At 42.1% G+C, this 13,737-nt stretch overlaps 1 long non-coding RNA gene across 1 annotated transcript; it reads right to left on the bottom strand.

Moving 5' to 3' along the window:
- Nucleotides 1–8,260: 8,260 nt before the first annotated feature.
- On the bottom strand, nucleotides 8,261–12,218 carry LOC149500746 (uncharacterized). The gene is made up of 2 exons (XR_016324747.1): nucleotides 10,615–12,218; nucleotides 8,261–10,026 (listed from the first exon to the last, which is right to left on the bottom strand). It is a non-coding gene; the product is annotated as an uncharacterized LOC149500746 (long non-coding RNA).
- Nucleotides 12,219–13,737: the final 1,519 nt, after the last annotated feature.

Consider the following 13,737-nt stretch of genomic DNA (forward strand, 5'->3'; position numbering starts at 1 on the left):
TATGAAGCTCGGTCGCGCTCCCGATTCCGTTCCCGTCACGAGGACTGTGGTGGATTGGCACACGCTGGGCATCAGCTTGGCTGAATCTGATCCACCATCGCTCCCGTTTAACCCGGACTCTACCCCGTCTCCTCAGGATACCGCTGAAGCCATAGACATCTTAACATCACACATCACCTCGACATTAGATAGGTCATCGAAACAAGTTGTAGCGGAGGACTTCCTTCACCGCTTCAAATTGTCCGACGATATTAGGGAACTCCTTAGAGCTAAGAACGCCTCGATACGGGCCTACGACAGGTATCCTACCGCGGATAATCGTACTCGAATGCGTGCCCTACAACGCGACGTAAAGTCTCGCATCGCCGAAGTCCGAGATGCCAGATGGTCTGATTTCTTAGAAGGACTCGCGCCCTCCCAAAGGTCTTACTACCGCTTAGCTCGTACTCTCAAATCGGATACGGTAGTAACTATGCCCCCTCTCGTAGGCCCCTCAGGCCAACTCGCGGCCTTTGATGATGACGAAAAAGCAGAGCTGCTGGCCGATACATTGCAAACCCAGTGCACGCCCAGCACTCAATCCGTGGACCCTGTTCATGTAGAATTAGTAGACAGTGAGGTAGAACGCAGAGCCTCCTTGCCACCCTCGGATGCGTTACCACCCGTCACCCCGATGGAAGTTAAAGACTTGATCAAAGACCTACGTCCTCGCAAGGCTCCCGGTTCCGACGGTATATCTAACCGCGTTATTAAACTTCTACCCGTCCAACTCATCGTGATGTTGGCATCTATTTTCAATGCCGCTATGGCGAACTGTATCTTTCCCGCGGTGTGGAAAGAAGCGGACGTTATCGGCATACATAAACCCGGTAAACCAAAAAATCATCCGACGAGCTACCGCCCGATTAGCCTCCTCATGTCTCTAGGCAAGCTGTATGAGCGTCTGCTCTACAAGCGCCTCAGAGATTTCGTCTCATCCAAGGGCATTCTCATCGATGAACAATTCGGATTCCGTACAAATCACTCATGCGTTCAACAGGTGCACCGCCTCACGGAGCACATTCTTGTGGGGCTTAATCGACCAAAACCGTTATACACGGGAGCTCTCTTCTTCGACGTCGCAAAAGCGTTCGACAAAGTCTGGCACAATGGTTTGATTTTCAAACTATTCAACATGGGCGTGCCGGATAGTCTCGTGCTCATCATACGGGACTTCTTGTCGAACCGCTCTTTTCGATATCGAGTCGAGGGAACCCGCTCCTCCCCACGACCTCTCACAGCTGGAGTCCCGCAAGGCTCTGTCCTCTCACCCCTCCTATTTAGCTTATTCGTCAACGATATTCCCCGGTCGCCGCCGACCCATTTAGCTTTATTCGCCGACGACACGACTATTTACTATTCTAGTAGAAATAAGTCCCTAATCGCGAAGAAGCTTCAGAGCGCAGCCCTAGCCCTAGGACAGTGGTTCCGAAAATGGCGCATAGACATCAACCCAGCGAAAAGTACTGCGGTGCTATTTCAGAGGGGAAGCTCCACACGGATTTCCTCCCGGATTAGGAGGAGGAATCTCACACCCCCGATTACTCTCTTTAGACAACCCATACCCTGGGCCAGGAAGGTCAAGTACCTGGGCGTTACCCTGGATGCATCGATGACATTCCGCCCGCATATAAAATCAGTCCGTGACCGTGCCGCGTTTATTCTCGGTAGACTCTACCCCATGATCTGTAAGCGGAGTAAAATGTCCCTTCGGAACAAGGTGACACTTTACAAAACTTGCATAAGGCCCGTCATGACTTACGCGAGTGTGGTGTTCGCTCACGCGGCCCGCACACACATAGACACCCTCCAATCCCTACAATCCCGCTTTTGCAGGTTAGCTGTCGGGGCTCCGTGGTTCGTGAGGAACGTTGACCTACACGACGACCTGGGCCTCGAATCAATTCGGAAATACATGAAGTCAGCGTCGGAACGATACTTCGATAAGGCTATGCGTCATGATAATCGCCTTATCGTTGCCGCCGCTGACTACTCCCCGAATCCTGATCATGCAGGAGCCAGTCACCGTCGACGCCCTAGACACGTCCTTACGGATCCATCAGATCCAATAACCTTTGCATTAGATGCCTTCAGCTCTAATACTAGGGGCAGGCTTAGGGACCCCGGTAACCGTACTCGTCGAACTCGACAAAGAGGTCGACGTGCAACCTAACCCATGCATCAGCCCGCTGAGTTTCTCGCCGGATCTTCTCAGCGGGTCGCGGTTCCGATCCGGTAGTAGATTCATTCGCGAAGCAGCTGCTCTTGAGCTGTTAGGTCTCCTTCGGAGGCGCTCGGGTGGCTGTTAGCAAATCCCACCTCTCCTGGCTGAGCCTTTGCTCGCCCACGTGTCCTGGTGAAACTGGAAAGGCCTTCGGGCCACCAGTGAACTTTCAATCATAAAAAAAAAAAAAAAAAAAAAAAAAAAAACTATCTTTTATTTATCGTTAAAGTCTGTGTTCAAATTGATAATAGAATAATATTGTTTGTCTTTAATATTATGTGTCTATAATTAATTGAAATCATAAGTTTGAACATCATTATAGTTTTATTATCAAAGACTTTACTTCTCAAATTACAGATTTCTCCGAGGCTACTTTATAGAATTTCGACTACTGGTGACCACTAGTCATTATACATATATAATGGAACTGACAATAAAGAACATGTACCGTGGCGTCATCTGGCGGCATCGGAATATCCGCCACACAGGAGTATCAGCAATAACCGCACGGGGTCAACGCCTCCCTTTCATTTGCTTATTTTTCAATACTACGATAAGTATTATATACGTAATCTTCCAGTATCCTGACTTCTACTTCTTCGTTCTGTCATTATTTTTTGAATATTTTTGCGTAGACTAGTGAGCAAGTTCACTGACACCTTTCTAATTATTGCTTAGATGGGTGGACGAGCGCACGGCCCACCTGGTGTTAATTGGTTACCGGAGCCCATAGACATCTGCAACGTAAATGCCGCCACCCACCTTGAGATAAGAGTTCTAAGGTCTCAGTATAGTTACAACGGCTGCCGCACCCTTCAAACCGAAACGCATTACAGCTTCTCGGCAGAAATAGACAGGGTGGTGGTACCTGCCCGTGCGGACTCACAAGAGGGCCTACCACCAGTAAAGATTATGTTGAGTGGCTACCGAAGTGCATGGACATCACAACAGCGTAGAAGACATGCTGCACCAATGGGATAAGGCCAAGAAAAAGAAATAGAAAGAAGCTCCATTTTGACCCACTAAAGCAAAAAACAAACGTGACAACATAATGCGTTTCGTTTCCGCAAAAGCTCCGATACAAAGCTCGGTTGCATCAAAGAGCTTTTAAATTACACGAAACGTTGCAGTAAACAGTCGTATATCTTGGATTTTACAGCTTAATGGTGGTTTAAGGAAGAAAAATAAGGTAGTAAGCTTTAACTAAGAGTTTGGGAGATTTAAAGAATAATATACTTTTTGTTATATGTTGTTATGGTTTATTTTAAAACGGAACTATGTCTTAATCATAATTTACAGCAAATTTGATACGAAAAACCTTAAATACTAGATACGCGGGATGATTCGTCGTAGTTTTTTCATAGCCTATAGGTACGATTGACGGTGGTGTTAATTAGTTACGACTGGTGTTAATTGGTTGCTGGAGTTCATAGGCATCACTACGTGAATACCAAGGTACCTAAGAGAGAGAAGGTCTAATGCCCGTATGTTTAGACATTTCGTCAAATATTCCTCCACTCTTAACTTATCCGATGACGCTCGAGCATTCCTCCCAAGCCTACTCGAGTTTGGTATTTTAAGTCGACCATTACATTTTTCCTCAACTCTGCTCGAGTGAGGTAGAGTCGTGGTATTGTGTCACCACGACGTCATCAGTTTGAGGAAAATTTGATCAAGGTAGCTTCAAACCCATAGATACCTGTAGTCTATAGTCATTATTTAATTACAAAGTCAAGCCGCCACTGTCTGTTTGACGACACTAGAAGCATTGAACTTGTTTGATGTTTTAGTTGCTGAGTTATACGTCGTAAATATGTGTGCATGCGGTAAATTTGATATGTATTATTTGTTTTCTGACTCATTATTATTTTGGATTTCGGATCCGGCTTTGTATTTTTATTCACTGTTTCGTGTGATTTTGATTGCATCGTGTTGTTGAAGTGCTTTTCCACAACCACCAGCTTATTATTATTTAAATAAAACTCATAATGGCATTGACTTTATTTATGAGGTAGTAAGCAAAATATGACCCTTATGTAGGTAAATAAAATAAAGAGTTTCAAATGTCTAACCTCGAACTAGTTACTTTATTAGTAAAAATTATCAAATTAACAAATCAAATTTAATCATTTATCTTCAAAATAAATAATACTTTCTGCATTACCAGAATGGTGCTCACTGCTCGGTTCCAACAAATTTAAGGAAGTTAGATTAAAGTTATATACCGATATGAGAATTTATATGAATTTATATGAAGAATATAACTGAAATGCCTAAAATTAAAAGACGATCGTATAATACTCCCTCTGGCAGAGTCCTGAGTATTAAATACTGGGACATTTTCTATCTCGATTTCTGGGTTCGGTTCAGTTTCGTTAGTCATTAAACAAATGTTGTGTAGGACGGCACAAGACTATAATATTGGTTGTATTTGGTGTACTGTTTTGTAATATTCTATACAAACAAGCAAAGCGTCTCTTTAATACGATTGTGTCTATATTCTGGGTCTGTTTGAGGATTCAGCACAGGAGTTTACATAAAGTCAGTCTGCGCATAACCGCTGTCTCCGACAAGAATGCCACTTTCAGCCAAATCGCCTTCTTCAAATCTCAAACAACATCTGCTGTTGCTAAATATGCGCGAACCATGCACAGATCCAGGCCATCGCACAGCATTAACATATATTTCCATTTGAGTTCGACATACTATTTGGACATTGATAGAAAACCAGCCTTGAGGAACGTTCAAGGTACGTCACGACGTACCTTGACTTGACAGTTCATTTACTCCACTCCGGTGAGGAAATTTTTCGAAGGACGTTTGAGTGGAGTTTATTTTTACGATCAAGCATACCAAAACGCGCGTTGGAGGTTGAGTCGAATCGAGTTAAACTCGTGCGAACAACTACAGATACGGGGTTTAATCTCAACTGTATAACATAACGGCTCTCTCTACCTTCAAAACAGAACGCATTATGGGCAGGGTGGAGATACCTACCGGTAAGGGCTCACAATACCCCCTACCATTAGTTCCATTTTCTTTTTTTGTTTTATTTCTACCTAAGCTGGTAGCCTGCCAGACAATGCCAGCGTAACCGAGCGAGTAGGTGAGCTCTCGGGGCCCTAACCTGAGGGCGTTGCTAACACTAGCCTTAGCAAGAGCAGTACTCCGCAGAATCGACCACCGGATCGAAAACGTGACCCACTGAGAAGATCCGGCGAGAAACTCAGTGGGCCTAGTTTCGTACGCTATGACTGACGACTTATTTGTTCTCAAAGCTAAAGAGGTGTTTTGGTTTGGGTTTTGGACTCATCCGCAAAATAGTGTGAAACCTCCTCGCGTACATCCTTAAACTGATTTTGCAAAGTTCATACATTATTAACGTATGTATTTTTATCTGAGTAGGATTATTAGTTTACTAGCCATACTTGCCCGATTCGCTGGGCATTTAGAATTAACATTATTATTTATTGTCATTATCATTAGGGAGTCCAACACTCATATAAATATTAGCCTATCCATTAAGCACATGTATTTTCTACATGGATACCAAGTTTCAAGTCAATCGGATGAATAGTTCAGTAGTTATAACGGAACATCGTATAACCACTGTGAATTTATATATTAGTAATTTAGATGATAATTAGTATTTGTGATATTGGAACACAGTGGGTCATAAGTTCGTTCACCGAACCATACCATGAATAAATGGAAACAATACGCCCCATCGGGTGATAAGTGGACATGTTATTCGCGCAAAATCGAGTCGCTGCCTATTGCCGAGGACCTTTCTCGAACCTGCTTTACGGAAGAACTTGTCAGAACACCGAAGTCAGGTCGCGAAACACCGAAGACTGAAATTCATTCGAGACCTACATTGTGAACGGCCAAAAATATCTAGAAATTTCCTGGTGATGAGCTGAGTTGTTCCAAATCGTAGGGACTACCTCAGCGCTGGTGGTGAATGCTGGTGATGGTAAAAATAAAATGGCAGAAATATGTTATTTAAGCTGTTTCGGGAGACATATCGCTCTCTGTTAGCGGTATAGATAAAAATCTAATGATGAATAATTAAGGCAGCGTCATTTTCATATCTGAGAATACTTATCTTAGTGTTCATATCCGTTTGACGGATTTGTAACATTGAAGCACTGTCGAAAATTTATTGACAATCATAATGAGTGATCACTATTACATTACGAGGTCTTAACGTTAACAATGACACTAACAGATGCCAAAGATTCACCTCATAATTTATATTCACCTTTAATCATAAACTTGCTTTGTTTGTTTACAAAGTAAGTGAAATCAATAATTATCATCGAGTTTATAGTTCAAAAATACAGATCATTTTGTAATGGTGCTTTTAATAAAGATGTAACATTGAAAATACAGTGTGAACGAAACAAAGAAAACTCAAGTAAGAAGATCCTTTGAATTACATTATCTAGGACTAATTGTTCGTAATATATATTTTCAACATTACTGTCTCCTACTATATACATAAAGAGTGGTGCTGCAACCCGCAGACTAGCATTAAATGATTGATATCTGATTAAGTGCCCAGGAATTCTCAATTTATAGCCTTAGAAATAAACAGGATGTTAATTTACCATGCTAGTTTACAATACACTCTGCCATAAAGAACTGTAGATTTTAAATGCTTTAAAAAAAAATGTTTATTATTTCTAAATACAATTAATATGACTTACCGATTGTTAAAAAAAAAAACAATATGTATATTATGCACTTTCACAGCCCTTTATCGTTCTACGTAAACGCGAGTTCGCGTAATGCGCGCACGTTTCGCGCTACGCGAACAATTCGGCGTGATACGCTGCGTGGGCCGTCGGCTACGTGATACGCTACGACGGCGATACGTGACGTGGTATAAGACGCGCGTGTCGCCCCACGGACGGCTCCCGACTGCCGCGTACTACGTCATCCAACTTGTTTACGATTCGTCCTGTAAAGCGAAAAATACCTTTTGATCGCAATAAAAATTGATATCGGGGATGCTGATTGTGTTCCCGAAAATTGCTTGATGTGTTTATTATTTTATTAATCGATACCAATGTTTTATTTAATTTATTTTATTTGATATGTATTTCTTATATATGTATCTTTGTATGTATTTGTATGTATGTATCTATGAATTCTTCGAAATTGACAGATTTGACATGAGTAAAATGACCTTTTGATCGCAATAAAAATTAATATCGGGGATGCTGATTGTGTTCCCGAAATTGCTTGATGTGTTTATTATTTTACCTTTTTTATTGATCGATGCCAATGTTTTGTTTAATTTATTTTATTTGATTTTTATATATGTATCTTTGTATGTATTTGTATGTATGTATCTATGTATTTGTTTTGGCAATGTAATTTATAAATTACAGTAGACATGAGTAAATTGAACACTAGGTTATAACCATGTATTATTAATTTATATTTACTATTTAATATGTACATATACTTGTAATATATAGGTCATGAAGCCTTTTATTACTGCTTAGATATGTGAATGAGCTCACGGCCTGGAGTTTGAAAGGATACCGGAGCTCATGGCCATCAAATAAGTGAATGCCGTCACCTAACTTGAGAGGTGAGTCTCTTTTTTACAGTACAACGGCTGCACGACTCTTTAAACCGAAAAACATTACTGCTTCACGGCAGAAACGTAAACTATTCTTATAATAATGATGAAATACATACCTAGCCCTATGATATGGAGCTGTTACGAGCTCACAGCCCACCTGGTGTTAAGTGGTTACTGGAGTCCATAGACATCTACAACGTAAATGCGCCACCCACCTTGAGATAAGTTCTAAGGTCTCAAGTATAGTTACAACGGCTGCCCCACCCTTCATACCGAAACGCATTACTGCTTCACGGCAGGAACTATTAAAACGTTCGGTGGTAAGGTAAGCACGTTACAAACATATGTAAGCTTGAGGGTAGATATTATCTTGTTGAACACCAAGTAAAACGATGTCACTTTTTGATTCCTGATTTAATCAACAATATGTTATTTTAACAATTCACTTTAACACTTGTCCAACTTTAACCAGTACGTACAACAGTCACTGAATCACACAACGTAACAAGGATATAGTAAGTGCACCGGGCAAACGCAGTCCAACGAATGTTCATTTCAAGGCACGTTCCGCCTTTTTATACTAGCCGGCGCAGCTGGCTTATGAGTCACTTCTGTTGCAGCTGTTGTTTACGAGTGGAACGACACGGCCGGCGCGCCTGGCTTGTGTGAGTCACTCCTATTGCACGTGCTATATAACATAAATATCGTTAACGCCGTCACGGCCATACTGACGTGCGCTCGTCCTCGTGCGCGCATTCTTATGGTATGTCTGTGAACAACAAACGTGTTCGTTCATCCTGACATTAACGGATGCAACTTAAAACGTGGTCTATGATATTAACAATCTAGTACGGTTCGGTTCGCATAATTCTTCAGAAAATCCGATACTGGCTATAAATAACCTTCAGACTGCTTACATACCTGGGCCAGTTCATTTAAAACTCTTCAGGTATGTAAGTATGTCCCTTTTAACTTAGACCGGAATTGTTATCCCTTCAGTTTTTCGAACTGGACCGGATAATGCTAGACCGAATCGCAATCCCTGTAGCTAATTGTTGTGGCTAATCTGGATGAAAATCCCTATAGCCAAGCCATTGGACCGGACAGACCCTTCAATGACTTCACACTTTCTTTTTTTTTTTCCTCTTTTTTTTTGCTAGTCCGGATTAACATCTCTCTAGCCACATACAATTCTCTTTTTTTTTTCTTTTTTTTTTTTTTTAATCTGCGTGTACGGTAGCGTTTGTTAAAACATTTCTTAAACCAGAACATTTATACGGAATTTCTTCAGAAATAGTGCGAGACCGACCATCGTTTTCTACATTTCCAACACCTGCACCTGAGGTGCCTGAGCTTGCAGACATTGTATCACTACCCACAGACTATGTTTGCTGTATCGCTATTTGCGGTCAAAAATGTCGCTTCTATTGTCAGTGATAGAGTCGTCATCATTAAGATCAGTTTCATGAACAAGATTAATTAACCCATCTGTGTACGCCGTCACGTCATCGTCACTATAATTTTCAGAAATTTCTAGTAGGCCTGACGGGCCTCGAGGTATTTCACGTAAGTTTTCATGGGGAAATTTGTACACTCTATTAGAACTATTTACATGTCTCAATTTATACCTATCGTTTTCCAAAACTGCAGTAATGTTGAAGGGACCTTTACATTTTCGGTCAACTTACGAAAACAAAATCCCCAGCGGAAAAGAGTTTGACTTTAGCTTTGCCTCGACTAAACCAAGCTTCTGTTTGTGCCCTTTTTTTTATGTTTTCGCCGGTCTTCGACCGTGCTAAATCAAGATCTAATCTAGAGGGATTATGACTCTGTTGAAACTTTAGATATTTCAAGTGAACTACCCTGAACGGCAAACGTCTATTCTATTGGAGTAAACCCTGTTACTCGACAACGTGCACTATTAAGGGCGAGTTGAATATCCCCTAAGTGCTCTTGCCATCATGATTGGTCTAAGTTACTTTCAGATCAAAGAGTGACTTGTTCATGAAACCGCTTACCATTGAATAAATTACTATGACTTTGTTTTATAAGACTACATTCTGACCCTGAATGGAACATAAAGGGGAAGCCAAAACCACTTATCTGTAACACACTGAAGCTCTGGAACACACGTTGACGTCTCTGGTTGGACCTGCCACAGCACCTGGAGCAGTGTCGTTTTTCTTCTTGTAGCGCATGGAACACCCAGAAGCTACATGGCTCGCATCACCGCACACGTAACAGCCGACTTGCAGGCGAGAGCCGGGCGCCCACGGATGAGGAGGTTGTTCAGGTTTTGCAGGCTGTATTTTTGTGAGGCAAGTAGTAGCTCGAGCCTTAAGCGAATGTGTGAGAGTCAAAATTAAATCGACACCATCCAATACTTCAACTACTTTAAACGGCCCTTTAAACTTCGTATCTAATTTCGTTTGATTATGCTCTTCGTATTAATGTGTGGACGAGCTCACAGCCCACCTTGTGTTAAGTGGTTACTGGAACCCATAGACATCCACAGCGTAAACGCACCACACACCTTGAGATAGAAGTTCTAAGGTCTCAGTATAGTTACAACCGCTGCCCCACCCTTCAAACCGAAATACACCACTGCTTCACGGCAGAAATAGGCAGGGTGATGGTACCCGTGCGGTCGATGGCACTATACGGAGCACCCGTCTGGTGCCACGTCCTTACCCACGAGAACGTCGCCGCGCTGCGACGCCGGCAGCGCGCGATCGCAGTTATTCAATGATACCTCACAGTCTCCTACGAGGCGGCGCGCCCTAGCGCAAGTGCAGCCGGAGCGCGGGGGCTCCAATATCGGCAGTCCGTGCTGGAGGCGTGGTCTCGTCGTTTGGCGGACCCGTCAGCCGGCCTCCGTACCGTCGAGGCGATCTGCCCGGTTCTCGCGGACTGGGTGGGCCGCGACCGCGGAAGTCTCACCTCCGGCTACACGATGTTACTCCCACACTGAGGAAGCCAACCGCGAACACTTGTCAAGCACGCACAAGCACGCACTTCACCGGAAAAACCTGCATCCGCCAGCGGAACCCGAACACCGCCGCATCGCCAGACACGAACGCACCGGACGTCTTATCTTACAGGTCACGACGACTTCAGATGTGTCAATTTTTCTTCCCCACGGAAACTTGCTTGCTTTCTTGTTTGCTTGCTTGCTGGAGCCCGAAGTCATCGAACGTGTAGTGTTATTGGTATTGAATCGAGTAGATTCTAAAATTTCAGCGACAATTCACAGTCTCATGTCCTGGTTTACTGTACTAGTGCCATATAACTCTAGCAGTAGTCATTGGCTTAAAAACGATTCGTGTCGGAACTACCCACTCGTCATGACAGATCCATTATTGCGATCGAAGTTTCACTTGAGATTTGCACTTGCCTTAATTTCTTGCAATAGCTTGTTACGTGTTGTATTTCCGTTAGTAAATGCCATGTGATGAAGTCGACAGTCAAACTGGGCAACATGAGCCAGAACGTAAGATGTGACGATTTCTTCGTGGCTCAGATCTTCCATCGAGGTAACAGAGACGTTATTACACGACTTACGTAAGCTGCATTCACGCTCTTGTGGCGTACCACTACTAGTATTCTGATCTGCATCATGTTTTTTTTGCTGTACTTCGAACATGTTCAAACACGTCACGCCAGTGAGAGTTGAGTCCTGATCTCACTTCTGATGTAAGCTTGAGGGTAGATATTATCTTGTTGAACACCAAGTAAAACGATGTCACTTTTTGATTCCTGATTTAATCAACAATATGTTATTTTAACAATTCACTTTAACACTTGTCCAACTTTAACCAGTACGTACAACAGTCACTGAATCACACAACGTAACAAGGATATAGTAAGTGCACCGGGCAAACGCAGTCCAACGAATGTTCTTTTTTTTTTTTTTTTTTTTTTTTCTACCTAAGCTGAGAGCCTTGAGAGGCTATATCAGCGTAACCCTAACTTTTGTAGGTGAGCTCACGGGGCTCAAACCTGATGACGTTGCTAACACGAACCCTAGCAAGAGTCGTGCTTCGCAGAATCTACCACCGGATCGGAAACGCGACCCACTGAGAAGATCCGGCGAGAAACTCAGTGGGCTGTGTCTGAGAGTTAATTTACTCGTCGAGCCCTTCGTCGCAAGCGACGGGTTCGACGAGAACGGTGACCGGTGCTTGAAGTACCTAAAAGCACCGTTAGTGGATCGGGAGGATCCGAGATGACGGGTTTTGGGCGACGTCGACTGCTTTCCATTCTGTCTGCAGGATCGGGAATGTAGTTACCGGCGGCCACGATGAGAGGGTTCTCGTGTCGTGCCGCTTTATCGAAGTGGCGCATGGACGCCGACTGCAGATGTTCATTTCAAGGCACGTTCCGCCTTTTTATACTAGCCGGCGCAGCTGGCTTATGAGTCACTTCTGTTGCAGCTGTTGTTTACGAGTGGAACGACACGGCCGGCGCGCCTGGCTTGTGTGAGTCACTCCTATTGCACGTGCTATATAACATAAATATCGTTAACGCCGTCACATACATACATACGTCTGAAGCTAATAAAATCGTATTAACAAAAGAAGGCAATCCGGACGCTTCGTAACAGATATCGACATAATTACTTCAGTGCGCCGCGTAGGACACCGGTGACCTACACGGCAGTCAACGGGTTCAAAGTATCTGTGTTGATTTTCCTGTAAAAATATCTAAATATTAGTGGCGACAAGCAAGCGTAACGTAAAAATAGTCATAAATATGAATAGACACGTTGAATGGAAAAGTAAGACGTATTGCGACGGCTCTGGATGATCGGAAGTGTTGTAAGAAATAATAAATTGGGCAAAATAAGCTCTTGGCATTGGATACACAAGGTCGATTTCTCGTAGCTTGTTGGCTACGCTCTTTCTTGATTAGACATTTTAAAATACTTCGCGGCAACAAGCAGTAAGTATGGATACTTAGAATTTCGGAAGCTACGGAGAAAATGCGTAAGATCGGATGTAAAATGGATTTTCATTTACACTCCCATCATGATGAGTCACCAGGCATCTATATATTAATATATGAAGCAAAAACTATGTACTCCTTTTTACGAAAATTGCGTATGAAATTTCCCACACTTATAGAGAATATAGCGGAGTGCAAAATTCGATTCTTTTTTAAATTATGCATTAGTAAAAATAGTCAATAAAAAAACATTACACACACCACCGTGTATTTGACACTCACACACATTTGACATACACTCTTTGTTTACTGTCAACTCTTGTTATTGCTTAAAGTCTGTAGTCAAATTGAGAATAGGCTAATATTGTTTGTCTTTAATATTATTTGTCTATAGTGTAGTCTTGGCGAAATCTGTGATTATAGAAGTTTAATAGTCTTTGACAATAGAACCATAATAATGTTCAAACTTATAGTTTCAATTAATTATAGTCGAATTTCGACTACTGGGGGACGCTATCTTAATAATTAGGCTTTAAAATATTATGTACTTAAGAGGTCAGTTAATTTGACAATGTTATCGTTTGTATTAGTCATGTGACATAAAACTTGTTATCCAATATACGTAAGTAAGAAATATTCAATCATTTTTACATTAAGATTTTAGTATATTCACTTTATTTACGACATCAATGGATATAAATACTTTTTAAGACCTTTCTAGCTTTTCATTGCGCTTAAATTGCTTTACAGCGTCAGCCAATCTACTTAAGCCTTTGTACTTAATCTTTTAACATAATTTTCATAGATATCAAGACATCCGATTATCTTGATAACTTACATACTGTAGCGGACGGTTTCTTATTTAGATTATTATATTATCTTTGGATTTGTGAGGAGGAAGATTTTTACAATAAAATAAAATTAAATTATC

Source organism: Bombyx mandarina, chromosome 20, assembly GCF_030267445.1.
Source record: "Bombyx mandarina strain Sakado chromosome 20, ASM3026744v2".
Taxonomy (NCBI): Eukaryota; Metazoa; Arthropoda; class Insecta; order Lepidoptera; family Bombycidae; genus Bombyx; species Bombyx mandarina.